General features: G+C 50.4%; 1 protein-coding gene across 2 annotated transcripts in view; it reads right to left on the reverse strand.

The window, feature by feature from the left end:
* LOC144828628 (5'-AMP-activated protein kinase subunit beta-2-like) overlaps positions 1 to 27,358 on the reverse strand; it is a 588,442-nt gene that overhangs the window by 510,544 nt on the left and 50,540 nt on the right. The window lies entirely within an intron of this gene.

Below are 27,358 nucleotides of genomic sequence, written 5' to 3' on the forward strand. Positions count from 1 at the left end.
GGGAAATACAAATTCATACTCTTAACAATTTATTTTTCATTTTTAATTCTCATTTGAGTCAAACCAAATGTATTACAATTGTGATGTGTTTAGTTTAATTTAATCGAAAAGACTTTGTAGACTTGTGCTAGAAACTTTCTCCAAGGGCTTGACTGAGCTTGCCCCCTGACCGGAGCCACAGGATCATCTGGCTCAACCTGCTCTCTGCTCATCTGCCGGTAATTGTGAGGATTTCTGCCCCCGCCGGAGCCATGACCCTGGTGCCCCCCAGCCCCTCCTTGAGGCCGTGACCGACTGTGTTTCACCGTCCCCGCTGAGGGAGAGCCCCGCTCCGCCGAGCCTCTCTTCCCCCGCTGAGTGAAATCGCCGTGTCACCTCGCCATCGGAGGCTCGCTGCCGTGACCTTGGTGCCCCCAGCCCCTCCTCGAGGCCGTGACCGACTGTGTTTCACCGTCCCCGCCGAGGGAGAGCCCCGCTCTGCCGAGCCGCTCTTCCCCCGCTGAGTGAAATCGCCGTGTCACCTCGCCATCGGAGACTTGCTGCCGTGACCTTGGTGCCCCCCAGCCCCTCCTCGAGGCCGTGACCAACTGTGTTTCACCGTCCCTGCCGAGGGAGAGCCCCGCTCCGCCGAGCCGCTCTTCCCCCACTGAGTGAAATCGCCGTGTCACCTCGCCGCCGGAGGCTCGCTGGTGTGCCCCCTACGCTCCCACTGGAAGTCCCCGCCGGACCCCACAGACCCAGAGAACAGATCCCCCGAAGTCCGGATGCCTTGGGTGCCAGCCTCGCTCTGCTTAGAGCCGCCATGCGCCCCGCACCCACCTTCACGGGAACCCCCAAGAGACGCCGCTCACCGGCACACAGTGCTCAACCACGGGCTAGGGGCCCGCAACGTTCTTCTTACCCTCGAGAGCACTGTGCGCGGTGATTGCCTTTGTACGCCGGCTCCCCGCCTGAACCGCCTTTCAAACCACAGCGCACACGTTGCGAGTCGCCCCCCGTGCGCCGTGAGAAGCGTACCACTTGACCGGACTGCCCCGTACGCCTCGCAGCTGGGAGCGGTACGAGTCGAACCTGTGCTCACACCAGATGCGTGAGACGCGGTAGGGTTTCGCCCGTTTTCACCGGGAGAAGCGCACAGAAGCGCAACAAAGAGGCTAGTGAGTCCTGAAAGGGCTCAAGGACCTAAGAACAGTTTAAAAAGACTAAAAGTAAGAAACAGCTTGCAATACAGAAGAAAACACTTGCCTATTTTCAATCTTGTGGCTTAGAAAAACGTTATTAAATGGTCTTGTGATAAATACTTGCCTGAAGAGATATATTTTTACATAAAGAAGAAGTATTTTTACATATCTACAGCCTGGTGTCCATTTGTGGGGGGATTGGTATATTTACTGTGTGTGTGATTACAAATGCTTAACCCAATAACGCCTGAAGAATAGCCTTGGCTGCTCACGCCACGCACCTAGAGGGTGAGCAAGGGTAATTCTAAGGGGTCATCCTTCGCCCTGACTTAGAGGAGAGGGTCCCTGCTTGTCACAAGTGAATGCTTGCGCCAACCAGAGACCCCCAATTCTAACATTGGACGCAGCGGTGAGGATTTGCGAATTTGCATTTGTAGTTAACATACAGTGAATTATTGATCACCACATAGTGAGAGCAGACCAATAACGCAGCCACAGATTTCCATTTTTATAATTTTGCTGGGAGATCTCCAAGTGTTTTTGAAAACATCATGCCTGATTCAGTGAGGATGGAAAAGGCAGCAACCAGATGCCTGTCGCCAGAGGAGTTGGCAGACAGGGCAGCAACCAGGGCACATGCAATGGAGATGGCAAAATTAGCTGGACAAATGGAAATGGAAAAGCAAAAATTGGAAATGGAAAATCAAAGATTGTCCATGGAGGCACAAAAACGCCAAAGAGATCACTACTTGAAAATGAGAGAACTTGATTTGGAGATCAAGGAGCTTGAAGCCAGGAGGGCTTCAGCCTAACATCCAGAGATTTGTGTAGCTTGCAGATTGAGCTTTGCTGAGTTGGAGGTGGAGTCCCGCTCAGCTGGTGGCAGCAACATTCAGGTATCTAGTGCTGACAGCATAGTGCGCCCACCTAGAGATATGGCACCTGACTTGGAGGGGGTTAACTTACACCAGGAGGGTCAAGGGCATGAGGTAGCGCTAGTAGTGCGCAGCGTCCCTGAAGGGAATAGGGTGGCTGGCGTAGGAGTTCATGGTCCTAGTGGTGGGAGGGATTCCCCCATGGTTGAGCTCCTGGTGGGTGAGTGTAAAGACCGCCCAGAAGAGTGTGGGTTGTGTCACAGAGACAGTCCGCTACTGTCTGGCCAGTCTCAGGAGAATGGTGTAGAGTACATGTGTGAGGCGCTGGATGGAGAGGTGAAGGATAGTTTGGTTAACCCTGCTAGGGGGCTGTGTGATCCAATTGTGGGAGAGCATACTTTAAGTCCCAAGTTTCCAGAGCTATGCCAACACCTGTTTGAGAGTGAGTTCTCTGACCCCAGGGAGCTCACATTGGAGGCAGACCTTGTGGTGGATTCCAGAGGGTTTGGAGAGGCATTGGGGTGTGATCATGTGGGGAGTGGCTCAGGTATCTTCCAGCCCAGAGTGGTGGAAGTGGCGCAGAGTAGCCCAGGTAGGTCCGGTAGTAGTGAGAGGGGTGTAGGGCCTCATGTCCTGTCCTTAAGGGGAAGGAGTGAGAATGGGTTTTGTCCCGGTAGTGCCCAACCTCAGTCTCAGAGCTTGGATGGTTCTTTAAGGGAACACCAGGTGGGGAGCCTAGGCTGTCCGGACGAGTCACTCTCTGGAAGGATCCCCCCGTGGCTAGAGAACGTGGAGGCTCTGTAAACAGAGCTCCAGTAGTTCCGGAGTCTGGCAGTACCCTTCCAGTTGGGAGGGTGCAGAAGTCCAGAAGGAGGGGCGAGAGGGGGAAAGAGTCCCCAGTAGAAAAACCAGTGGGTCAGGGGCCAGCCAGCAGGGATGCGTCCCCAGTGAATGACCAGGGGGACACCACTTCTGTCTTGGGGGATCTTCCCACACTGTCAGAGGGACAGGGGTTGGGAGGTCTGCGCCAGGCAGACTGCCGCACGACACATGAGCTATGTGCCACCCTCAGGGGGGCATGCGTCCTCCCCGGGAAGTCCTGGTGCACCAGGCAATTGTTCAACTGCAGGGCTGGGTCCCTGAGTTGGAGAGCCAGGTTCAGGTGTTGTCTGACCTGGAGGGTGGGACCACTGTAATCAGTGTCCTGACCCCTGACACTTCTAGGGGTACCACTCCAGTGGGGAGTGGGCAGTACTCTGGAAGGGGGTGCAGAGGGAGGGAGTCCTCGCCCCTGACCCTGGTGCAGTTTGAGGGTTTAGACCCTAGGATAGTGGGCCAGGTGCAGGGTGTCCCCCCTGACCTAGTGCCTCAGTTGCAGGATAGCACCCCTGAACTGGTGGGCGAATTGTTCAGGCCACCTGCCACAGGTGCCCTGACAATTCTGGAAGGGGGTACCACTCCAGGTGGGAGGGTACAGAGCCCCACGGAGGAGGACCGGGTGTGGTAAAGCCCACCCCAGTCTTTGATCCAGCCGCCAGGTACAGGCCTGGGGCTGGTGGGTCAGTGCCAGGATGTCATACCTGGACTGACAGAAGAGAGAATGGACAAAAGGTGCCAAGCACCTGGGGATACTGCCCCCCGCTCTCTGAGGCCTCAGAGGTTTGGGAGCCCTGAGAGGCATGAGGCCTGGGTTTCAGCCCTGACTACTGTCAGTGGCCACTGTGATTTGATGACTATCTGTTGGGACACACCCGTGAGCAAGTTAAGGTTAGATGCTGCACAGGTGGTGTCCACAGAGGAAGAGAAGGGTGCCCCATGGATTAGCTGGGTGGACCCTGAGAGTATGGACAGAGGATTGGAAATAGGCTCAGATTGGCGTAGAACTGGAATGTGCCCCTGCTGTTGTGGGCCAGGTCCATGTTCTATCGCCCAAAGCCGGGAAGTTCATCACAGTCGTGATTGGTCTACCCTGCGTTTTGGCTGGAAGGGGGTTGTGTTGGACTTGGCCCTCTTGGCAGGGTCATCCCTGAACTTTTTGCCTTCCTCCAATATTCTCTCTGACCTGTTTTTGTTGGTTTAATGACTCTGGGCACTTCACCACTGCTGACCAGTGCTAAAGTGCATAGGCTCTCCCTGTGCAAAATGTATATGTGATTGATTTCCATGATTGGCTCATTGGATTTACTGTCAGTCCCCAGTAAAGGGCACCAGGAGTGCCAGGGCTTGTAAATACCAATACTGCTAGTGGGCCTGCAGCGCTGGTTGCGCCACCCACAGAAGCAGCCTTTTAAAATGTGTCTAGGTCTGCCATTGCAGAACCTGCGTGCAGTCTGGTACTGTCATGCTGGCTGGGCAAGTGCACACACTTGCCAGCCTCTAAACCTTCCCTTTACTTCATATTAGTCACCCCTATGGTAGGCCCAAGGGCAGGGTGCATTGTAAGTGTAAGGTAGGACAAGCCCTGATGTGTGTGGCATGTCCTAATAGTGAATTACAGCCAAATTCGTTTTTCACTATTGTAAGGCTACCTGTTCTCTTAGGCCAAGATGGGCTGCTGGAATTATTACACTCTATTATTATTATTATTATGCTGTTTTGTTACGCGCTCAATTACTGCCGGAGTATCCTGGCGCGAAGATGAAAAAGAAGAAACAGAATAAAAAAAGAAACTATAGAAAAAGACAGCTAAAAAGCCAACCTGAACAAATGTGTTTTCAACGCTTTTTTAAATGAACCGAAGTTCAGGGTAGCTCGCAGGAATAATGTTAGGTCATTCCAGGCAGAGGCGGCCTTCACCGCAACCGACTGCCCTCCCAGTTGGGAACGCCACAACCGTGGGACCTGCAGCAGATGTTGAGCGGCAGAACGCAAGGGTCTGTTGGGAGAGTAATGACTAAATCGTTTCATCAAATATGCAGGACCATGTCCATTTATGGCTTTATGAGCCAGTGTAAAAATAATCCGTTGTGGAACTGGCAACCAGTGCAATCTCTGCAAGTGGTTCTTTACACTCACCCGGCTGGGGATATTGCATAGAAGTCTGGCGGTAGCATTTTGGATTACTTGGAGACGCCTCACCAAATAGGCCGGGGAGCCGCTCAGCAAGGCGTTGGCATAGTCAAGACGCGAGAGAATTAAAGCTCTCGCTACTGACTCTCTTGCTGTGGAAGAAAGATAAGGAAAAAACTTCCGAAGCGCTTTAAGGGTCCCAAAGCAGCCCCCCGTCAGTTTCTTAATGTGCGCCTCAAACCGGAGGTCTTCTCCGAACCTGACCCCCAAGTTCTTAGCGAGGACATTAACTGAACAGGGCATCGGAAAGCCAACCAGCCAAAGTAATTCTCTAAAGCTAGGGGGAAAATGACCATACAACAACATTTCCGTCTTATCCTCATTACATTTCAGTTGTGAGGAAGCTAACCAATTGAAAACTGAGGATAGACAGGACTGAATCCGCCCTGTATCTAAGACATCGCTGGGTCACGTAAATAGCAGCTGCGTGTCATCCGCATAGGCAATAATTTTGGCCCCCAGTTGTTCGGCCATCTTTATCAAGGGGGTAAAATAAACATTAAAAAGCAGAGGGCTCAACGTGGAGCCCTGAGGGACCCCCGTCGAAAGAGGCTTAGCCATAGATCAGAAGGGGGGAAGCCAGACCTGCTGGGATCTGGACGAGAGAAAAGAGCTCAGCCAGTCCAAAGCTAAGCCTGTGACACCAATATCAGCAAGCCGAGCGAGAAGGCACTGGTGTGGCACAGTGTCAATCGCGGCAGAGAGGTCCAATAAAATTAGAGCCGCTCTGCCGCCACTGACCAGACACTCCCTAACCGCTTCAGAGATCTCCACCAATGCAGACTCCGTGCTGTGAGCAGCACGGAACCCCGATTGTGCCGGGTGGAGGGACCCTGACGATTCAACAAACTCGTTCAGCTGCCGGAACGCAATTTTTTCACCAATTTTAGCCATAGCCGGAAGCAGTGAAATTGGCCGATAATTGGCCAGCACAGCAGGATCAGCACCCGCCTTTTTAAGCAAAGGCAGCAGCTTAGCCTGTTTCCAATCAGCAGGCACTATGGCCGACTTGAATGAGAGGCCAACAATATGCGCAATTTCCTGCACCACCACCTCAGCTATACCGGCAAGCACCCGCGCCGGACAGGGGTCAGTTGGTGACCCTGACTTCAGGGATTTAAGAGTGTCAGCAGGTGAAGGAGGCACAAACTCCACCATCCTGGGGTAGGATGACCCTGAGGGAGGGGAGAGGTCAGAAATGCCGTCCAAGGTGTTACTGGAGCCAAAACTGGACTGAATAGCAACAATTTTTTGCTCAAAGAACAAGGAAAGACTCTCACACCACGCCCCCAAGGCCGGGACTATCCGTTGCTCTGCACAGGGGGAGAGAAAGCTTTTGACAATCGCAAAGATCTCACGGCTGCTGTTGTTGGCCTTATCGATCCGGCTAGCAAAGTACGCGCCCTTAGCTGTTTTAATGCAGGCATAGTAGTTCCTCTGTGCCCCTCTGAGGTTCCGTGAAAATCGTTACGGTGTTTTGGGCATTGCCGAATATGGACGAGTTTGGTATCTATGAACCGTAAATGGCGAGTTCGGTAAGTGTACGCGTTTTCACTACACTACCTGACTTGGTTCGCCTTATTTACGTGTTTCTACATCTGAACCCTTGGGTTCCATTTTAGATACGGCATCCATTTTGTTTCTTGCCCTCACGTAGTCAGTGAACAGGCAACTGTCCGCATCGTGACCTGTTAGTTCCCAAGCCATACGGAAGACGCATATTCCTTTCATGCGTCTTTATGACCGGAGGAATGACACTGCAGAGGCAAATGGCTCAGCTTGAGGGTAATCTTGCCGTACCGGCCTATTGTTTCAGCCGTGCATGTGCTGGGATCAAGCTCTTTGATCCTATGATCATGTTTCCAATATTACCCCCACACTCTTTTCTTTAGGTGTGCCTGACTTCCTAGCAGCTGTTTTTGTCTCTTTTCTCTTGCTCATTTACAACTCAAGTGGAATGTGCCTAACGATGGGAAAATGTGCTTTTACAGTTGGGAACTGGTAATGTTACTGTGATTATGTTCCGGGGTTCTGAAAGCATGAAAGCGACCCTTTTATTGGTTTATTGTGGGAACTGGGTTGTAACCTTTTGTTCACATGTTGTGCAATGGCGAAATCTTATATAAAAGAGAGCGACTCACATATGCAATTGAAGCAGACTCGTAGAACCTACACGCTGTTGTACTTCTAGCGACTTTTGCCTCCCTGCAGTAATAAACTCTGATCTTTGACGCCGAAGGAAGTCTCCCGTGTCTCTGTCACTTGTGCGCCGAATCAGGTATCCCACGAAGGTTATAGGTGTTGTTCCCTGGCACCGCTGGGCCTTAATTAGCTCAGTCCTTCAGTTGGCGCCCAACGTCGGGCGACATCGGCGGTACTGGTCCAAAGCCTGACGATTGTGAGGAACTTCGTGTGAAATCTCCGAGGAAAAGGTGCAACCCGCTTCATCGATCCCGTTGTCGAAATAAGTGGTCCGAAGATTTTTCCCGCGAAGATTCCCGCCTCCTGACGGCTGCGACGGACCGATGCCCTGACTGTCGACCTGTTTTCGACGCCCGGCGTAGACCTTTCGTACGGCGAGACGATAGACAGGCCTTCCTGGTGACGCCATTGAAGTTCTCAGTTAAGTATTTGTGGGTCGCTCCCAGTCCTTAGTTGTTGTCGAGTTTTTTTTAAGCTTTGTTGTATGCATGGTTCCATTGCATTTGTGGTTCTTAGTTGTTGGTCCTTAGTTGTTATTTGACAATTGCAATTGCCAAAAACCGAGGGTTTTGTCTTCCACGAAGAATTAGTGCTTCGGTAACCCTTGAAGTTTGATACTAGGTTAGTGTGCACGATGCCTAGCCATAGTGGATTTCTTGGTTTTCTTAAATGTTGCAACAAGGATTCCCGGTTGGAGGACTCGTGTCCGATACCTCCAGTTGGAACTCCGACATATGAGCTCTATAGTCGACATGGTGTGGGTCCTATTATTTATAATAAATATTGGGTCCGTTACACGAAAAAAGATGGTGTCCTTAGTTGGCCACCGCATGGAAGTTTTGAACTTACGATTTTAGATAATCTTGAAGCTAAATTATTTAAAAAGAAAGCTAGGCCAGCTATGTTTGATTCTTTTCGGTTGTGGCGTAAAGAGGCCAAGCAGAAAGATATCAAACAGCTTAAAAAGGATCGAAGAGAAGGTTTCGTTCCGATAATGCAAGTTGTACAACAATGTCAGCGAGATAAAGAAGAGAAAGAAATAGAAGTTTCCACTAGACTACATCATATGAGGATAGACAAATGTTATCCGGTTTTACCAGCTAGTTTTGATAAGAAAGAAGAGGATTCGAAGGAGGATCCCCTGTTAGCGTATTTGATGAAATCGCCACCTCCTTATGCACAGGGTGCTACAGCCCCTGTAGTTCCTCCAGTAGTCCCGCCTGTCGTTCCTCCTGTTGTCCCTCCTGTTGTTCCGGCGGCTGCTGGTCAGCCCGTTGTTAATGCTGCGTTTGTCCCACCACCTGTTCCTATTCCTACTGCACCTTTGCCTGTACCTCCTCAACCGCTAGTTTCTGCTACTTCGACTGTCTCGTCTGTCTCTACTGTTCCTACGTTCACTTCTAATATTGTCGCTCCTGTTCTTTTTCCTTCTTCTCCTTCTGCTCGTACCCGTATCCCTAATACTGTTGCTACGCTCTATTCACCATTATCTGGATCGATACTACCACCCAGCGTTTCTGAAACTTCTCAGAGACGAAGTCAAATTCCTGGTGGAAGGGAGAGAGAGACGTTAGTGACAATGACACATAGGTGGATAAGACATCCTGTTAATTACCCTCCACGTGTGGTCTTCGACACGTTTTCTCAGTTTAATGAGCCTACACAGAGATTCGTGTTCGAAGAAATGTGTAATTTTTTGAGGGAGCAATGGTATAATGATGATTTAGATACCGTACCGCCCGATATGATTGAACTTCAGAGTCAATTTTCGAATGGTATGATTGTAGGTGGAGATGTACGACGTGCCTTAGAGCGATTGTTAGCCCATAGGTCGACAGTGCCTTCTCGAGTGACGTTTGATGACGACTCTGAGAATTGGAAAGCGGCTCCTGGTCAGTATCCTATGAGAGAGGTTCCGCCAGTATGGATGCCAAGTGCTCCTGCTGCCAATCCCCCAGTTTTGCCACATTTCCAAAGAGTTTGGATACACCTCCCATGGAAGCGATCAGAAGTCTTGCAGGTCAAACAGTCCTTGCCTGATCCACGCAAGAATCCGGCGGGTTATTATAAGGAGTTGTCCCAATTGGTAGATGCTACCATTATGAACCTTGCCGACATCGACATGCTGTTCGGTAATTTAGTACCACAGCCGGTTTGGGCGAGAATTCGTCAGGAAAATCATGCGAATGAGTTAGGTGGTGATTGGGCTGCATTAATAGCGGCTGATGGACTACAAGTTGGTGGGGCTAAACCTGAGCAATTAATTTTGGAACTGCCTCAGAAAATAATTACGCTCATGAAAACGCTTATGCCGGCGATGAGAGTAAACTGGGATAAATTATCGGCTTGTAAGCAAAAGAAGGACGAGAGTGTCTCCGATTTCTTCACTAGGTTCGAAGAGGCATTTGTCGATCATAGCGGTCAGGATATGGGCACTGAGGGAGGCCAACGTTTATTTGTCGATAAATTCGTATTAAATTTGTTGCCTGAACTATGCAACAAATTGAAAAATTCAGAAAGTGCATGGGCTGTCTCAACCACTGCACAGATATTAGCAACGGCTCAATATTATGAGAATAGGGAGAAAGAAGAAAGTGATTGTGTAGATAAGAAAACGAAAGAGCTCAAAACGAAGGTTTTGTTGCAGCAAGCGTATCCTCCACGTTCGAATCAAAATGAGTCGCAACAGCAATATAGACCACAATCACAGTCCTCCAGAACACAGCCACGTTCTGACTCCTCTGACTATAGATCTACACTTGGGTATAATCAGTGTGCGTATTGTAGAAGGGAGGGTCACATAAAATACGGCTGTCCCGCTTTGCGTGACCGTCTTAATGGTGTATCGTCACGAGGAAGCCGTGGTGGTCCTCAGCAGGCATCTCGAGGTAGAGGCCGCGGTACCATTCACAATCAGAATGATCGCCCTCAGAATTCATCAGATACGAATAATTGTTTTGACCAGCGAAATGCGGGGTCAGTTAGATCTACACAATATCATGTGGACGATTACTACGTTGAACATGAGACTGTTGCAAACGATCATTACTAGGACAGCCACCGACAAAGAGAGGGAGTAGTATCAGTTCCGGTTGATCAGAGTGGGCCTTACGTCGCAGTAGCTACTTCTGGCGTAGTTGAGCCTTTTCTGTTAGACACTGGTGCGACGAAAAGTTCCATCATGCATTCGAAACTCCCTGGCGCACCTTTGTCTGGCTTAACAAATGTTTCCGTTGGATTCTCTGGCGCCCCTGTTAGCAATCCTGTTTCCAGGCCTTTGGCACTTACGATTGGCCCTCGTGAGCTAGAGGCTCCATTGATTCTATCTACTGGTTGTGGTGAGAATCTTTTGGGCTTGGATTTGTTAAAACGGTTATATGCGACTTTGTATTGCTCCCCTGAAGGAGTGGAGCTTACATTAGGTCAAAGAGTAATCTCTCCTATGTACTTGTCGATCGATAAATTCCCACCGGAATTGAGCTCCCTTCCTGCGTCTCTATGGGCCACAGGTCCCAATGACGTGGGTCTCTTGGACATCCCACCTTATATGATCAAGCTGAAACCAAATGTGCGACTGCCACGTATACCACAGTATCGTATCTCCATTGAGGGAGAACGGGCGCTATTAGCGATTGTACACGACCTGATCAAAAAGGATGTCGTTGAAGAAACTCGAGGAAATGTGTGTAATAGTCCTGTACTACCAATTTTAAAACGCACTGATCCATCTAAACCTCCTGTGTACCGTTTCATAATCGATTTGAGAGAGGTGAATAAAATCGTGATTCCACATTTTCCCGTGGTCCCTGATATCACCGCTTTGCTGACCCTGATTCCAGCTTATGCCTCCTGGTTCACGGTGATCGACCTAAAGAATGCTTTCTTTAGTATCCCGATCGCTGAGGAAAGCAGAGACCTATTCGGATTTTCATTAGGTGGTCGCAGTTTCAGACTAAAACGCGCACCACAAGGCTATTGTGAAAGTCCGTCGATCTATAGCCAGGCACTTAAAAGTCAACTGGATGCATTTGTGTTACCGACGGGTGCGGCTTTGATTCAATACGTTGACGACCTATTAGTGGCAGCTGATACGGAGGCTATTTGCAAAACAGCTACAGTATCACTATTGCGCTATCTACATGACTTACATCACAAGGTGTCACCTTCCAAGCTGCAATATTGTTGCCAAAAAGTAACCTACTTAGGTCACTTATTGTCAAAAGAAGGGAGAAGGTTGACCCCAGAGAGAATTGCAGCGATTTCTCGAATGACTGTGCCTAAAACTCAGAGAGATGTACGTGCCTTTCTAGGTATTACGTCATACTGCAGACAATGGATCCCAAATTTTTCACTATTGGCGAAACCATTGTTAGCTCTCACGTGCAAGGATGTTCCGACTCCTTTGCCATGGACTGAAGAGTGTCAGAAAAGTTTCTCTGAATTACGTGATGCGTTGTGTTCGGCTCCTGTGTTAGGTACTCCTGATTACAGTAAGCCGTTTACACTGTACGTTCACGAGAGGGATGGTTGTGCGTTGAGTGTTCTGGCGCAACAATTCGGTGACAAACAGCGCCCATGCGCATATTTTTCTTCGACCTTAGACCCAGTAGCTAGAGCTTTGCCGAGTTGTTTAAGAGCAACAGCGGCAGCCGCGGCGTCCATTCGACAGTCCGCAGGTCTGGTCATGGATAATATGCTTACGGTGATGGTTCCGCATGCAGTTGACACTCTCTTGAATCGAACGAAAACTCAACATTTGACGAGCGCAAGGTTGTCTGGGTATGAGTTGACGTTACTGGCTAGTCACATACGCATAAAACGGTGTAATATGTTGAACCCAGCAACATTGTTGCCGATCAACATGGAGTCAAGTGGTGAAGCACCACATGACTGTTATCTGAGAACTGAGGAGGAAACAAAGGGTCGTATTGACCTGAAAGATACTCCATTGGTAGATCCCGATGGTACTTTGTATGTGGATGGTTCCTGTTTTAAGTTGCCGAATGGTGATGTGACGACCGTGTATGCTGTAGTGACATTGAGTACGGTTGTAGAAACTGCAAGATTGAGTCAGAATTCGGCTCAGGCTGCTGAGCTGATCGCCTTGTTGAGAGCGTGTGTGTTGTCCAGAGGAAAACGGGTGAATGTGTTTACCGACAGACAGTATGCATTTGGTGTGGCGCACAGTTTTGGGCGATTGTGGAGAGAAAGAGGATTCTTAACGTCGCATGGCACAAAGATTCAGCATGGACAGCTTGTGAACGACCTTCTAGATGCACTTGCATTGCCTAAGCAGGTGGCAATAATCAAATATAGTGCGCATCGGAAAGTGACGGATGATGTTGGTCGTGGTAATGCGTTTGCAGACGAGATTGCTAAGGAGACAGCTAAAGATCTGACAAATCGGATGTATGTTACGAGTTCAGTGAGATGGCCAACGGAGACTAGTATGTGTGAAGACACAGTTGAGAGTGTGAAGGGAATACAGAATGAGGCCACTGAGACGGAAAAGACTAAATGGAAAGAGAGCACGGGGAAGTTGGATGAGAATGGATGTTGGGTTGATTTGTCAGAAAAACAGAGATGGATGTTACCGGATGCATATGTGCTCGCTGTTGTTACAATGGCTCATGGTACAGCACATATGAGCGCAAAAGGCATATGCAAGTTGTTGTCTCCTGTATGGAAGAATGATGGTATTACTAAATGTGCAGTGAGAGTGGTTAAGAACTGTATGGTGTGTTTGATGTATAATCCCGGGAAGGGCACTCCCACTCCACCTGGTCATTTTGCCCCTCCTAAATACCCTTTCGAAGTTATCCAGTTGGACTTCATCCATATGGAGAGATGCAACAATTTGAAGTATGTTTGGGTTGTAGTATGTGCGTTCTCCAGATGGATTGAGGCTTACCCCCTTAAGGATAATACTGCCCTATCCACAGCAAAAATTCTGCTCAAAGAGTATTTCCCCAGATACGGCATGCCTCGGATTGTATGGTCGGACAACGGAAGTGAGTTTGTGGGAAGTGTGATGAAGAGTGTGTGTCGTGGTTTAGGTATAGTACAGAAATTTCATAGTGCTAATCATCCTCAGTCAGCGGGTTTGGTGGAAGGATACAATGGCACCCTGAAACTGAAACTTGCAAAAATTCAGGCAACAACTGGTTTATCATGGCCAGATGCTTTGCCTCTAGCTCTCTTATCGACCAGGGCAACTGTGCACTCTCGAGTAGGGCTTAGCCCATATGAGATTGTGTTCGGCCGTCCTGCTAATATCTGGGGAGTCCCGAGGCCTAAAGAATTTGGTAGAATTGAATATCCCATGCTGATTGATTATCTCCATGATCTGACTGCTAAATTGAGTTTGATTCATCAACAGGTCTTTGAGGCTCTGCCGTCACAAACAGAGGGTCCTGGTCATCGGCTGCAACCAGGGGACTGGGTCCTCACCCGTAACTTCGGACGAAAACGAAATCTTGAGCCGAGGTTTGTGGGACCCTTCCAGGTGCTACTGGCAACAAGGACGGCGGTTCGGCTGGAGGGACGGAAGCATTGGGTGCATGCCACCCACACCAAGAAAGTCCTGCTTCCTTGGCCGGCGGATACTTGGATAAAAAAGGGTTTTTCCTCGTCCGAGACCGACGCTCCACTACGCTTTGTCCCGTTCAGCGAAGCTCAGCCCATATCTGACACCCTTGTTGATTCCCCTCAACCAATTTCCTTTCCATCAACCTTGAAAACTTCAAGTGCTGAACAATTGTCTGAACAATCGAACACTCATTTGCCATCCAATTCACTGTTTGAAGATCAGACTCGCCCTGGGAGCAGCCGATACTTTCTTCGCCCACGCACAAAAGACTAATAAAATAATTTTTTGTTATTTTTGGATTCCACATTTACCCTGAATATTGTGGACATTTTATATGGTGTACCTTTTTCCCTTTTCCGTGCAGCCAAGAACCTTATAGTAAATTGAATGTTCAAATTATCTAGAACCTATCATCCGGGTTGGCCGTAGGGCCGTGCGGGTACTTTTTTCTGTTTAGCAGTTATCGACACTAGGTCGGTTTCTTTTGTCAATTTCTGGGAACTCCTGGGAATTGATAATCGCTACACAGAACGGAGTGCGTCAAGAACGTCGCGGACGGTCGTTAGAGGATGGAATTTTCTAAGCTGTCGAAAAGAGAGAAAATGTCGGCGCAAAGATCTGCATTAGATAAGGTGTTGCGTACAAAATGTTTCTTGCTACAGGTTTTCATGTTGTTCCTAACTGTTTCTATGCTGCTGGTGGGTGGAGTATACTTTGGTTTTCAATCATTGCTGCCTTCTGCCTTACCTACCTCTCCTTCTCATGATCTCAATTTCGTCTCTACTGTTTCTCCACATTCTTTTCACATACTGCCCCAACATGAGCAAGTCAGACGTGCGGAATTTAGAAACAATTCTTTTGTGCAACTTTTGCATCAGCATCAGTTGGTGGTAAATACTACAAATTGTTGGGTGTGTGGGCTAATGCCACATACCATGGACAGGGGTATCCCGTATTTTGTTCTTCCGTACAGTCCCCAAGGGTCAGCTCGGGCATTCCAAATCATGTTCCATAGTGCACTAGATTCCTACCCCCACCGAGAGCCACGCTCAGCAAGTTTTGGTCCTGGCCCATACCATAAGTCCCTGGCGACAGCGATTGCTGATCTAAATAGAGACATTTTTGATCCTTCACTTATCCCAGAGGAGGAAGTGCAGACCTACAAGTACCTTAGTGAGGCTGAGTATAGTATATCAGTGGGTGATAGGCAGCTTAAAAGCTCATCTCCTATCTGGATTGTACCTCACCTAGGCCACTTTTGTCTGCAAGGTCATGGCCGAAATCCAAGAGCCCAGCTTGGGAAGAGCGCTTGTGCGGATACTTACGTTCTACCAATGCTCTCTTCCCCTGTCTTCTTAACTGCCAAGGGTACCTATTTTGTATGTTATGATCGAGCATATACGTGGTTACCTCATGACTTCTCGGGTACCTGCTATATTGCAAATCTCTTGCCTCCGACTTTCACTGTTGCCTCAGATTATCACAGAGCTAGAGTTGAGAGAGGTGTTATTAGCAAAGAAGATACTGCCGGTCAAGAAGCAGGAGACTTCTTTAAGGGTTTCCTACCGTTTTGGGGCCCTATGGTCAATAGCAGAAATCTGAGACAGTTAACTCGTGTAGTAGAGTCAACTGCTAACATAACCGCAAGTGCCCTTGGTAATTTGACAGCAGAGCTTCAAGCGGATAGGCTTATGACGTTACAGAACCGTATGGTTCTAGACATTGTTCTAGCAGATAGAGGAGGTGTGTGTAAGGTCATCCATTCGAGCTGCTGCATATTCATACCTGATAACGCTCCAACGGTTTATCAAGCCATCTCCAAGTTGCACAAAATCTCGGAGTCCATACACGTGGACGAGGGAGATTGGACGCTTCTAGGATGGTTTTGGGGCCTAATGTCGACCTGGGGTTGGAAGATTCTGATGATTATAGGGGTTGTTGTGACGTTCCTGTTCACGTGTTGTCTTTGTGTACAGTGTGGTCCTGCCTTATGTGGCCTTTGTGCTACAACGTGTATAAGAAGGCCATCTCTTTCCAGAGAGGCATTGATGGATAGAATAATGTTCCAGCAACACCTGAATGATCTGATGAATATCGAGATCGACTCTGATTTCGACTAGTGCTTGCCTACATGAGGGCAAAAGGAGCGTCTGAGGTTCCGTGAAAATCGTTACGGTGTTTTGGGCATTGCCGAATATGGACGAGTTTGGTATCTATGAACCGTAAATGGCGAGTTCGGTAAGTGTACGCGTTTTCACTACACTACCTGACTTGGTTCGCCTTATTTACGTGTTTCTACATCTGAACCCTTGGGTTCCATTTTAGATACGGCATCCATTTTGTTTCTTGCCCTCACGTAGTCAGTGAACAGGCAACTGTCCGCATCGTGACCTGTTAGTTCCCAAGCCATACGGAAGACGCATATTCCTTTCATGCGTCTTTATGACCGGAGGAATGACACTGCAGAGGCAAATGGCTCAGCTTGAGGGTAATCTTGCCGTACCGGCGTATTGTTTCAGCCGTGCATGTGCTGGGATCAAGCTCTTTGATCCTATGATCATGTTTCCAATGTTACCCCCACACTCTTTTCTTTAGGTGTGCCTGACTTCCTAGCAGCTGTTCTTGTCTCTTTTCTCTTGCTCATTTACAACTCAAGTGGAATGTGCCTAACGATGGGAAAATGTGCTTTTACAGTTGGGAACTGGTAATGTTACTGTGATTATGTTCCGGGGTTCTGAAAGCATGAAAGCGACCCTTTTATTAGTTTATTGTGGGAACTGGGTTGTAACCTTTTGTTCACATGTTGTGCAATGGCGAAATCTTATATAAAAGAGAGCGACTCACATATGCAATTGAAGCAGACTCGTAGAACCTACACGCTGTTGTACTTCTAGCGACTTTTGCCTCCCTGCAGTAATAAACTCTGATCTTTGACGCCGAAGGAAGTCTCCCGTGTCTCTGTCACTTGTGCGCCGAATCAGGTATCCCACGAAGGTTATAGGTGTTGTTCCCTGGCACCGCTGGGCCTTAATTAGCTCAGTCCTTCACCTTGCAGAGCTGCCTTAGCCAGGGGGCAGTAGGCTTGACGCCAGGCCCGTTCTAGCTTTTTGCAGGCCAACTTCTGTGTGCGCAACTCAGGGGAAAACCAAGGTTTGGAAGGGGTAGAGCGAACTCTACCAGTGCTACCACCTTTGGATGAAGAGGCCACACCCGCTGTAACCCATTCTTTGATTGGCAAGCTCATCGCCCAACACGGGCCTGCTCTCATTCAGGGCATCAGCCAGAGTACACATATTGATTTTCTTGGCGCACACAGTTTTAACCGCTGTAGTGGTAATTTTCTGGGCTGACCACGCAAATCTGATCAGCCGATGATCCGACGACGTGAGGGCTTGCGGGGGTTCCACCCGAAGGGGAAAGTTCGAACAGATCACATCAAGAGTGTGACCCCCCCGAGTGCGTAGGCAGAGAGACCCATTGGGAAAGGTGGGCCAGATTGAAACAATCCCACAAAGCTTTAGACTCCGGGAGTTCCGCCACCTCAGCATGAATATTAAAATCACCCAGCAGTAAAAAACACGGGAACCTCAGAGCTCGAGGCACCATAGTCTCCAGCAATGCTTTAAGAAAAGATCCAGAAGGCCTGATAGATTAAGGTGCCACCTAAAGTGAAATGGGGAGAGAGGACCAGGGAAAAATTCAGGAATTCCCCGACTCCTAACTCGTCAGGGGGATCAACATGAAGAACCCAAAATTCTTTCAGAATAATTGCCAGACCCCCTCCCCTTCCCAGTACTCGATCTCTCCTGCATATTTTATAGCCTCTGGGGATGGCCAACTCGACATCCGGTGCCCTGGCGTTGTTAAGCCAGGTTTCAGTCACAAACAGAATGTCCAAAGAGCCCTTCGCAAGAAGTTCAAATATGTCCGCAGCGTGCTTGCTCAACGACCGAGCATTAACCAGAGCCGCTGAGATAGAGTGAGAGACACTCAACGGAGGAGATTGACCAATCAATGTGGCAGCACAACTAAAGCCACAAGCAGAACAGGGGTTGAACATGTTAGAATTCCCCAAACCCCGTCCTGAGCCCAAACAGCTCAAAGGACGCAGAGAGCACAACTGCTCATGTGTGTAAGAAATGACAACCCTGTCTGGAATTTGCGACTGTAGGTCAGCGAGTCATGCGTCCGCCACGGCCGAGGCGCGGACGGGCGCAGACGGGCTGACCTTTGGCTTACATTCGGCGCGCCTAAGGCGCGCCCGCCACGCGCGTCTGAAAGGGTATGTTGTTTTTATAGAAGGACCTCCCTCCCCCAGCTAGACCGCTGCCACAGGTTCAGCCGGGGTGCAGGACTACTAGGAAGATGACCGCCCGCCCTCCACACAAACGGCACAGCAGCCGCGGTGGAACGGGGCAGGGAAGGCTCACCTCACCCTAGGAAAGAAATCAGGTAGGTCGTAGCACCCCCCAAATATTTAAATCGGGTTTAAAATGCCAGCAGCAGAAAATACACGGACTCGAGAGGCGAGTCTTAAAATGTGCAAAATAGTGCAGAACGATTCGAGAATGTAACACAGGTCAATCAGCAGATTAAAATTTAAAAAATTGCAAGATTAGGGCCAAAAAGCAAAGCGGGTCAGCATGGGAGCTGCCACCAACCCACACTCGCCGCAAAGATCTCTGCCCACAGCTGTTTTTATAGAAGGACCTCCCTCCCCCAGCTAGACCTCTGCCACAGGTTCAGCCGGGGTGCAGGACTACTAGGAAGATGGCCGCCCGCCCTCCACACAAACGGCACAGCAGCCGCGGTGGAACGGGGCAGGGAAGGCTCACCTCACCCTAGGAAAGAAATCAGATAGGTTGTAGCACCACCCAAATATTTAAATCGGGTTTAAAATGCACAGCAGTATTTAATCCCAGCAGGCTCGGGAACATGGTAGAAAGTCAAATTTAGTATGCCTGAACTCAGAAAAATAAAATACTTCTTTTAGTAAAGTTTATCTGTATCCTGTATCCTGTGTTTGCAAATGCTAGTTTTAGAAAGCTAGCATTTGCTTGCCTAGCCATTTCAGCCCGCCTCTGCTAGGATGTGTATCTGACTGTCTGGGATATGTGAGTGACAGGGCTGGGGGATGACAGGTGGTAAATGCCAGGATTACACCTTAGTGGGAGGTGGGAGTGCCCCTGGACTCTGAATAGGGCTGTGCTCTGCCACCACAATGCTGGCTCCGCCCCCTGGGGAGCGACTGATGACTCAGCCCAACACCTGGCCCAGGAAGGGAGAAGCACTGTCAACAAAGTACTCCTGGCTGCCCCTGTCCACACAATGCTGGCTCCACCTCCTGTGGAGCGTCTGATGTGCCTGCCCCTCACACTGAAAGGAGAGCCCAGAGTACACCCCACAAAGTGCTCAGAGACTGAAAGAAGGTATGCAGAGGCCCCCCTGGCCTAAAAGAACAAAGAAAATGCTGTATAAAAGTAGGAGCCCTGCTCCTTGTAAATCAGAATCCTGTTTCCCACAAAGAACCTCTGCCCAACTAGAAGGAGAAGAAGACGCTGGAAGGACTGGCCTGCTGCTTGCCTTGCTGAGGAAGGAGAGGAAAAGACTTGCTGAAAAACTTTGTAGACTTGTGCTAGAAACTTTCTCCAAGGGCTTGACTGAGCTTGCCCCCTGACCGGAGCCACAGGATCATCTGGCTCAACCTGCTCTCTGCTCATCTGCCGGTAATTGTGAGGATTTCTGCCCCCGCCGGAGCCGTGACCCTGGTGCCCCCCAGCCCCTCCTTGAGGCCGTGACCGACTGTGTTTCACCGTCCCCGCTGAGGGAGAGCCCCGCTCCGCCGAGCCTCTCTTCCCCCGCTGAGTGAAATCGCCGTGTCACCTCGCCATCGAAGGCTCGCTGCCGTGACCTTGGTGCCCCCAGCCCCTCCTCGAGGCCGTGACCGACTGTGTTTCACCGTCCCCGCCGAGGGAGAGCCCCGCTCTGCCGAGCCGCTCTTCCCCCGCTGAGTGAAATCGCCGTGTCACCTTGCCATCGGAGGCTTGCTGCCGTGACCTTAGTGCCCCCCAGCCCCTCCTCGAGGCCGTGACCAACTGTGTTTCACCGTCCCCGCCGAGGGAGAGCCCCGCTCCGCCGAGCCGCTCTTCCCCCACTGAGTGAAATCGCCGTGTCACCTCGCCGCCGGAGGCTCGCTGGTGTGCCCCCTACGCTCCCGCTGGAAGTCCCCGCCGGACCCCACAGACCCAGAGAACAGATCCCCCGAAGTCCGGATGCCTCGGGTGCCAGCCTCGCTCTGCTTAGAGCCGCCATGCGCCCCGCACCCACCTTCACGGGAACCCCCAAGAGACGCCGCTCACCGGCGCACAGTGCTCACCCACGGGCTAGGGGCCCGCAACGTTCTTCTTTTCCCTCGAGAGCACTGTGCGCGGTGATTGCCTTTGTACGCCGGCCTCCCCGCCTGAACCGCCTTTCAAACCACAGCGCACACGTTGCGAGTCGCCCCCCGTGCGCCGCGAGAAGCGTACCATTTGACCGGACTGCCCCGTACGCCTCGCAGCTGGGAGCGGTACGAGTCGAACCTGTGCTCACGCCAGATGCGTGAGACGCGGTAGGGTTTCGCCCGTTTTCACCGGGAGAAGCGCACAGAAGCGCAACAAAGAGGCTAGTAAGTCCTGAAAGGGGTCAAGGACCTAAGAACAGTTTAAAAAGACTAAAAGTAAGAAACAGCTTGCAATACAGAAGAGAACACTTGCCTATTTTCAATCTTGTGGCTTAGAAAAACGTTATTAAATGGTCTTGTGATAAATACTTGCCTGAAGAGATATATTTTTACATAAAGAAGAAGTATTTTTACATATCTACAGCCTGGTGTCCATTTGTGGGGGGATTGGTATATTTACTGTGTGTGTGATTACAAATGCTTAACCCAATAACGCCTGAAGAATAGCCTTGGCTGCTCACGCCACGCACCTGGAGGGTGAGCAAGGGTAATTCTAAGGGGTCATCCTTCGCCCTGACTTAGAGGAGAGGGTCCCTGCTTGTCACAAGTGAATGCTTGCGCCAACCAGAGACCCCCAATTCTAACATTGGACGCAGCGGTGAGGATTTGCGAATTTGCATTTGTAGTTAACATACAGTGAATTATTGATCACCACATAGTGAGAGCAGATCAATAACGCAGCCACAGATTTCCATTTTTATAATTTTGCTGGGAGATCTCCAAGTGTTTTTGAAAACGTCATGCCTGATTCAGTGAGGATGGAAAAGGCAGCAACCAGATGCCTGTCGCCAGAGGAGTTGGCAGACAGGGCAGCAACCAGGGCACATGCAATGGAGATGGCAAAATTAGCTGGACAAATGGAAATGGAAAAGCAAAAATTGGAAATGGAAAAGCAAAGATTGGCCATGGAGGCACAAAAACGCCAAAGAGATCACTACTTGAAAATGAGAGAACTTGATTTGGAGATCAAGGAGCTTGAAGCCAGGAGGGCTTCAGCCTAACATCCAGAGATTTGTGTAGCTTGCAGATTGAGCTTTGCTGAGTTGGAGGTGGAGTCCCGCTCAGCTGGTGGCAGCAACATTCAGGTATCTAGTGCTGACAGCATAGTGCGCCCACCTAGAGATATGGCTCCTGACTTGGAGGGGGTTAACTTACACCAGGAGGTTCAAGGGCATGAGGTAGCGCTAATAGTGTGCAGCGTCCCTGAAGGGAATAGGGTGGCTGGCGTAGGAGTTCATGGTCCTAGTGGTGGGAGGGATTCCCCCATGGTTGAGCTCCTGGTGGGTGAGTGTAAAGACCGCCCAGAAGAGTGTGGGTTGTGTCACAGAGACAGTCCGCTACTGTCTGGCCAGTCTCAGGAGAATGGTGTAGAGTACATGTGTGAGGCGTGGGATGGAGAGGTGAAGGATAGTTTGGTTAACCCTGCTAGGGGGCTGTGTGATCCAATTGTGGGAGAGCATACTTTAAGTCCCAAGTTTCCAGAGCTATGCCAACACCTGTTTGAGAGTGAGTTCTCTGACCCCAGGGAGCTCACATTGTAGGCAGACCTTGTGGTGGATTCCAGAGGGTTTGGAGAGGCATTGGGGTGTGATCATGTGGGGAGTGGCTCAGGTATCTTCCAGCCCAGAGTGGTGGAAGTGGTGCAGAGTATCCCAGGTAGGTCCGGTAGTAGTGAGAGGGGTGTAGGGCCTCATGTCCTGTCCTTAAGGGGAAGGAGTGAGAATGGGTTTTGTCCCGGTAGTGCCCAACCTCAGTCTCAGAGCTTGGATGATTCTTTAAGGGAACACCAGGTGGGGAGCCTAGGCTGTCCGGACGAGTCACTCTCTGGAAGGACCCCCCCGTGGCTAGAGAACGTGGAGGCTCTGTAAACAGAGCTCCAGTAGTTCCGGAGTATGGCAGTACCCTTCCAGTTGGGAGGGTGCAGAAGTCCAGAAGGAGGGGCGAGAGGGGGAAAGAGTCCCCAGTAGAAAAACCAGTGGGTCAGGGGCCAGCCAGCAGGGCTGCGTCCCCAGTGAATGACCAGGGGGACACCACTTCTGTCTTGGGGGATCTTTCCACACTGTCAGAGGGACAGGGGTTGGGAGGTCTGCGCCAGGCAGACTGCCGCACGACACATGAGCTATGTGCCACCCTCAGGGGGGGCATGCGTCCTCCCCATGAAGTCCTGGTGCACCAGGCAATTGTTCAACTGCAGGGCTGGGTCCCTGAGTTGGAGAGCCAGGTTCAGGTGTTGTCTGACCTGGAGGGTGGGACCACTGTAATCAGTGTCCTGACCCCTGACACTTCTAGGGGTACCACTCCAGTGGGGAGTGGGCAGTACTCTGGAAGGGGGTGCAGAGGGAGGGAGTCCTAGCCCCTGACCCTGGTGCAGTTTGAGGGTTTAGACCCTAGGATAGAGGGCCAGGTGCAGGGTGTCCCCCCTGACCTAGTGCCTCAGTTGCAGGATAGCACCCCTGAACTGGTGGGCGAATTGTTCAGGCCACCTGCCACAGGTGCCCTGACAATTCTGGAAGGGGGTACCACTCCAGGTGGGAGGGTACAGAGCCCCACGGAGGAGGACCGGGTGTGGTAGAGCCCACCCCAGTCTTTGATCCAGCCGCCAGGTACAGGCCTGGGGCTGGTGGGTCAGTGCCAGGATGTCATACCTGGACTGACAGAAGAGAGAATGGACAAAAGGTGCCAAGCACCTGGGGATACTGCCCCCGCTCTCTGAGGCCTCAGAGGTTTGGGAGCCCTGAGAGGCATGAGGCCTGGGTCTCAGCCCTGACTACTGTCAGTGGCCACTGTGATTTGATGACTATCTGTTGGGACACACCCGTGAGCAAGTTAAGGTTAGATGCTGCACAGGTGGTGTCCACAGAGGAAGAGAAGGGTGCCCCATGGATTAGCTAGGTGGACCCTGAGAGTATGGACAGAGGATTTGAAATAGGCTCAGATTGGCGTAGAACTGGAATGTGCCCCTGCTGTTGTGGGCCAGGTCCATGTTCTATCGCCCAAAGCCGGGAAGTTCATCACAGTGGTGATTGGTCTACCCTGCGTTTTGGCTGGAAGGGGGTTGTGTTGGACTTGGCCCTCTTGGCAGGGTCATCCCTGAACTTTTTGCCTTCCTCCAATATTCTCTCTGACCTGTTTTTGTTGGTTTAATGACTCTGGGCACTTTACCACTGATGACCAGTGCTAAAGTGCATAGGCTCTCCCTGTGCAAAATATATATGTGATTGATTTCCATGATTTGCTCATTGGATTTACTGTCAGTCCCCAGTAAAGGGCACCAGGAGTGCCAGGGCTTGTAAATACCAATACTGCTAGTGGGCCTGCAGCGCTGGTTGCGCCACCCACAGAAGCAGCCTTTTAAAATGTGTCTAGGTCTGCCATTGCAGAACCTGCGTGCAGTCTGGTACTGTGATGCTGGCTTGGCAAGTGCACACACTTGCCAGCCTCTAAACCTTCCCTTTACTTCATATTAGTCACCCCTATGGTAGGCCCAAGGGCAGGGTGCATTGTAAGTGTAAGGTAGCACAAGCCCTGATGTGTGTGGCATGTCCTAATAGTGAATTACAGCCAAATTCGTTTTTCACTATTGTAAGGCTACCTGTTCTCCTAGGCCAAGATGGGCTGCTGGAATTATTACACTCTATTATTATTATTATTATTATGCTGTTTTGTTACGCGCTCAATTACTGCCGGAGTATCCTGGCGCGAAGATGAAAAAGAAGAAACAGAATAAAAAAAGAAACTATAGAAAAAGACAGCTAAAAAGCCAACCTGAACAAATGTGTTTTCAACGCTTTTTTAAATGAACCGAAGTTCAGGGTAGCTCGCAGGAATAATGTTAGGTCATTCCAGGCAGAGGCGGCCTTCACCGCAACCGATTGCCCTCCCAGTTGGGAACGCCGGAACCGTGGGACCTGCAGCAGATGTTGAGCGGCAGAACGCAAGGGTCTGTTGGGAGAGTAATGACTAAATCGTTTCATCAAATATGCAGGACCATGCCCATTTATGGCTTTATGAGCCAGTGTAAAAATAATCCGTTGTGGAACTGGCAACCAGTGCAATCTCTGCAATTGGTTCTTTACACTCACCCGGCTGGGGATATTGCATAGAAGTCTGGCGGTAGCATTTTGGATTACTTGGAGACGCCTCACCAAATAGGCTGGGGAGCCGCTCAGCAAGGCGTTGGCATAGTCAAGACGCAAGAGAATTAAAGCTCTCGCTACTGACTCTCTTGCTGTGGAAGGAAGATAAGGAAAAACTTCCGAAGCGCTTTAAGGGTCCCAAAGCAGCCCCCCGTCAGTTTCTTAATGTGCGCCTCAAACCGGAGGTCTTCTCCGAACCAGACCACCAAGTTCTTAGCGAGGACATTAACTGAACAGGGCATCGGAAAGCCAACCAGCCAAAGTAATTCTCTAAAGCTAGGGGGAAAATGACCATACAACAACATTTCCGTCTTATCCTCATTACATTTCAGTTGTGAGGAAGCTAACCAATTGAAAACTGAGGATAGACAGGACTGAATCCGCCCTGTATCTAAGACATCGCTGGGTCACGTAAATAGCAGCTGCGTGTCATCCGCATAGGCAATAATTTTGGCCCCCAGTTGTTCGGCCATCTTTATCAAGGGGGTAAAATAAACATTAAAAAGCAGAGGGCTCAACGTGGAGCCCTGAGGGACCCCCGTCGAAAGAGGCTTAGCCATAGATGAGAAGGGGGGAAGCCAGACCTGCTGGGATCTGGACGAGAGAAAAGAGCTCAGCCAGTCCAAAGCTAAGCCTGTGACACCAATATCAGCAAGCCGAGCGAGAAGGCACTGGTGTGGCACAGTGTCAAACGCGGCAGAGAGGTCCAATAAAATTAGAGCCGCTCTGCCGCCACTGTCCAGACACTCCCTAACCGCTTCAGAGATCTCCACCAATGCAGACTCCGTGCTGTGAGCAGCACGGAACCCCGATTGTGCCGGGTGGAGGGCCCCTGACGATTCAACAAACTCGTTCAGCTGCCGGAACGCAATTTTTTCACCAATTTTAGCCATAGCCGGAAGCAGTGAAATTGGCCGATAATTGGCCAGCACAGCAGGATCAGCACCCGCCTTTTTAAGCAAAGGCAGCAGCTTAGCCTGTTTCCAATCAGAAGGCACTATGGCCGACTTGAATGAGAGGCCAACAATATGCGCAATTTCCTGCACCACCACCTCAGCTATACCGGCAAGCACCCGCGCCGGACAGGGGTCAGTTGGTGACCCTGACTTCAGGGATTTAATCACGGCCAGAGTGTCAGCAGGTGAAGGAGGCACAAACTCCACCATCCTGGGGAAGGATGACCCTGAGGGAGGGGAGAGGTCAGAAATGCCGTCCAAGGTGTTACTGGAGCCAAAACTGGACTGAATAGCAACAATTTCTTGCTCAAAGAACAAGGAAAGACTCTCACACCACGCCCCCAAGGCCGGGACCATCCGTTGCTCTGCACAGGGGGAGAGAAAGCTTTTGACAATTGCAAAGATCTCACGGCTGCTGTTGTTGGCCTTATCGATCCGGCTAGCAAAGTACGCGCCCTTAGCTGTTTTAATGCAGGCATAGTAGTTCCTCTGTGCCCCTTGCAGAGCTGCCTTAGCCAGGGGGCAGTAGGCTTGACGCCAGGCCCATTCTAGCTTTTTGCAGGCCAACTTCTGTGTGCGCAACTCAGGGGAAAACCAAAGTTTGGAAGGGGTAGAGCGAACTCTACCAGTGCTACCACCTTTGGATGAAGAGGCCACACCCGCTGTAACCCATTCTTTGAAGGTCAGCACCGCCTTGGCAAGCTCATCGCCCAACACGGGCCTGCTCTAATTCAGGGCATCAGCCAGAGTACACATATTGATTTTCTTGGCGCACACAGTTTTAACCGCTGTAGTGGTAATTTTCTGGGCTGACCACGCAAATCTGATCAGCCGATGATCCGACCACGTGAGGGCTTGCGGGGGTTCCACCCGAATGGGAAAGTTCGAACAGATCACATCAAGAGTGTGACCCCCCGAGTGCGTAGGCAGAGAGACCCATTGGGAAAGGTGGGCCAGATTGAAAAAAATCCCACAAAGCTTTACACTCCGGGAGTTCCGCCACCTCAGCATGAATATTAAAATCACCCAGCAGTAAAAAACACGGGAACCTCAGAGCTCGAGGCACCATAGTCTCCAGCAATGCTTTAAGAAAAGATCCAAAAGGCCTGATAGATTAAGGTGCCACCTAAAGTGAAATGGGGAGAGAGGACCAGGGAAAAATTCAGGAATTCCCCGACTCCTAACTCGTCAGGGGGATCAACATGAAGAACCCAAGATTCTTTCAGAATAATTGCCAGACCCCCTCCCCTTCCCAGTACTCGATCTCTCCTGCATATTTTATAGCCTCTGGGGATGGCCAACTCGACATCCGGTGCCCTGGCGTTGTTAAGCCAGGTTTCAGTCACAAACAGAATGTCCAAAGAGCTCTCTGCAAGAAGTTCAAATATGTCCGCAGCGTGCTTGCTCAACGACCGAGCATTAACCAGAGCCGCTGAGATAGAGTGAGAGACACTCAACGGAGGAGATTGACCAATCAATGTGGCAGCACAACTAAAGCCACAAGCAGAACAGGGGTTGAACATGTTAGAATTCCTCACACCTCGTCCTGAGCCCAAACAGCTCAAAGGACGCAGAGAGCACAACTGCTCACGTGTGTAAGAAATGACAACCCTGTCTGGAATTTGCGACTGTAGGTCAGCGAGTCATGCGTCCGCCACGGCCGAGGCGCGGACGGGCGCAGACGGGCTGACCTTTGGCTTACCTAAGGCGCGCCCGCCACGCGCGACCGCTGCGCGTCTGAAAGGGTATGTTGTTTTTATAGAAGGACCTCCCTTCCCCAGCTAGACCGCTGCCACAGGTTCAGCCGGGGTGCAGGACTACTAGGAAGATGGCCGCCCGCCCTCCACA

Source organism: Lissotriton helveticus, chromosome 1_1, assembly GCF_964261635.1.
Source record: "Lissotriton helveticus chromosome 1_1, aLisHel1.1, whole genome shotgun sequence".
Classification (NCBI taxonomy): Eukaryota; Metazoa; Chordata; class Amphibia; order Caudata; family Salamandridae; genus Lissotriton; species Lissotriton helveticus.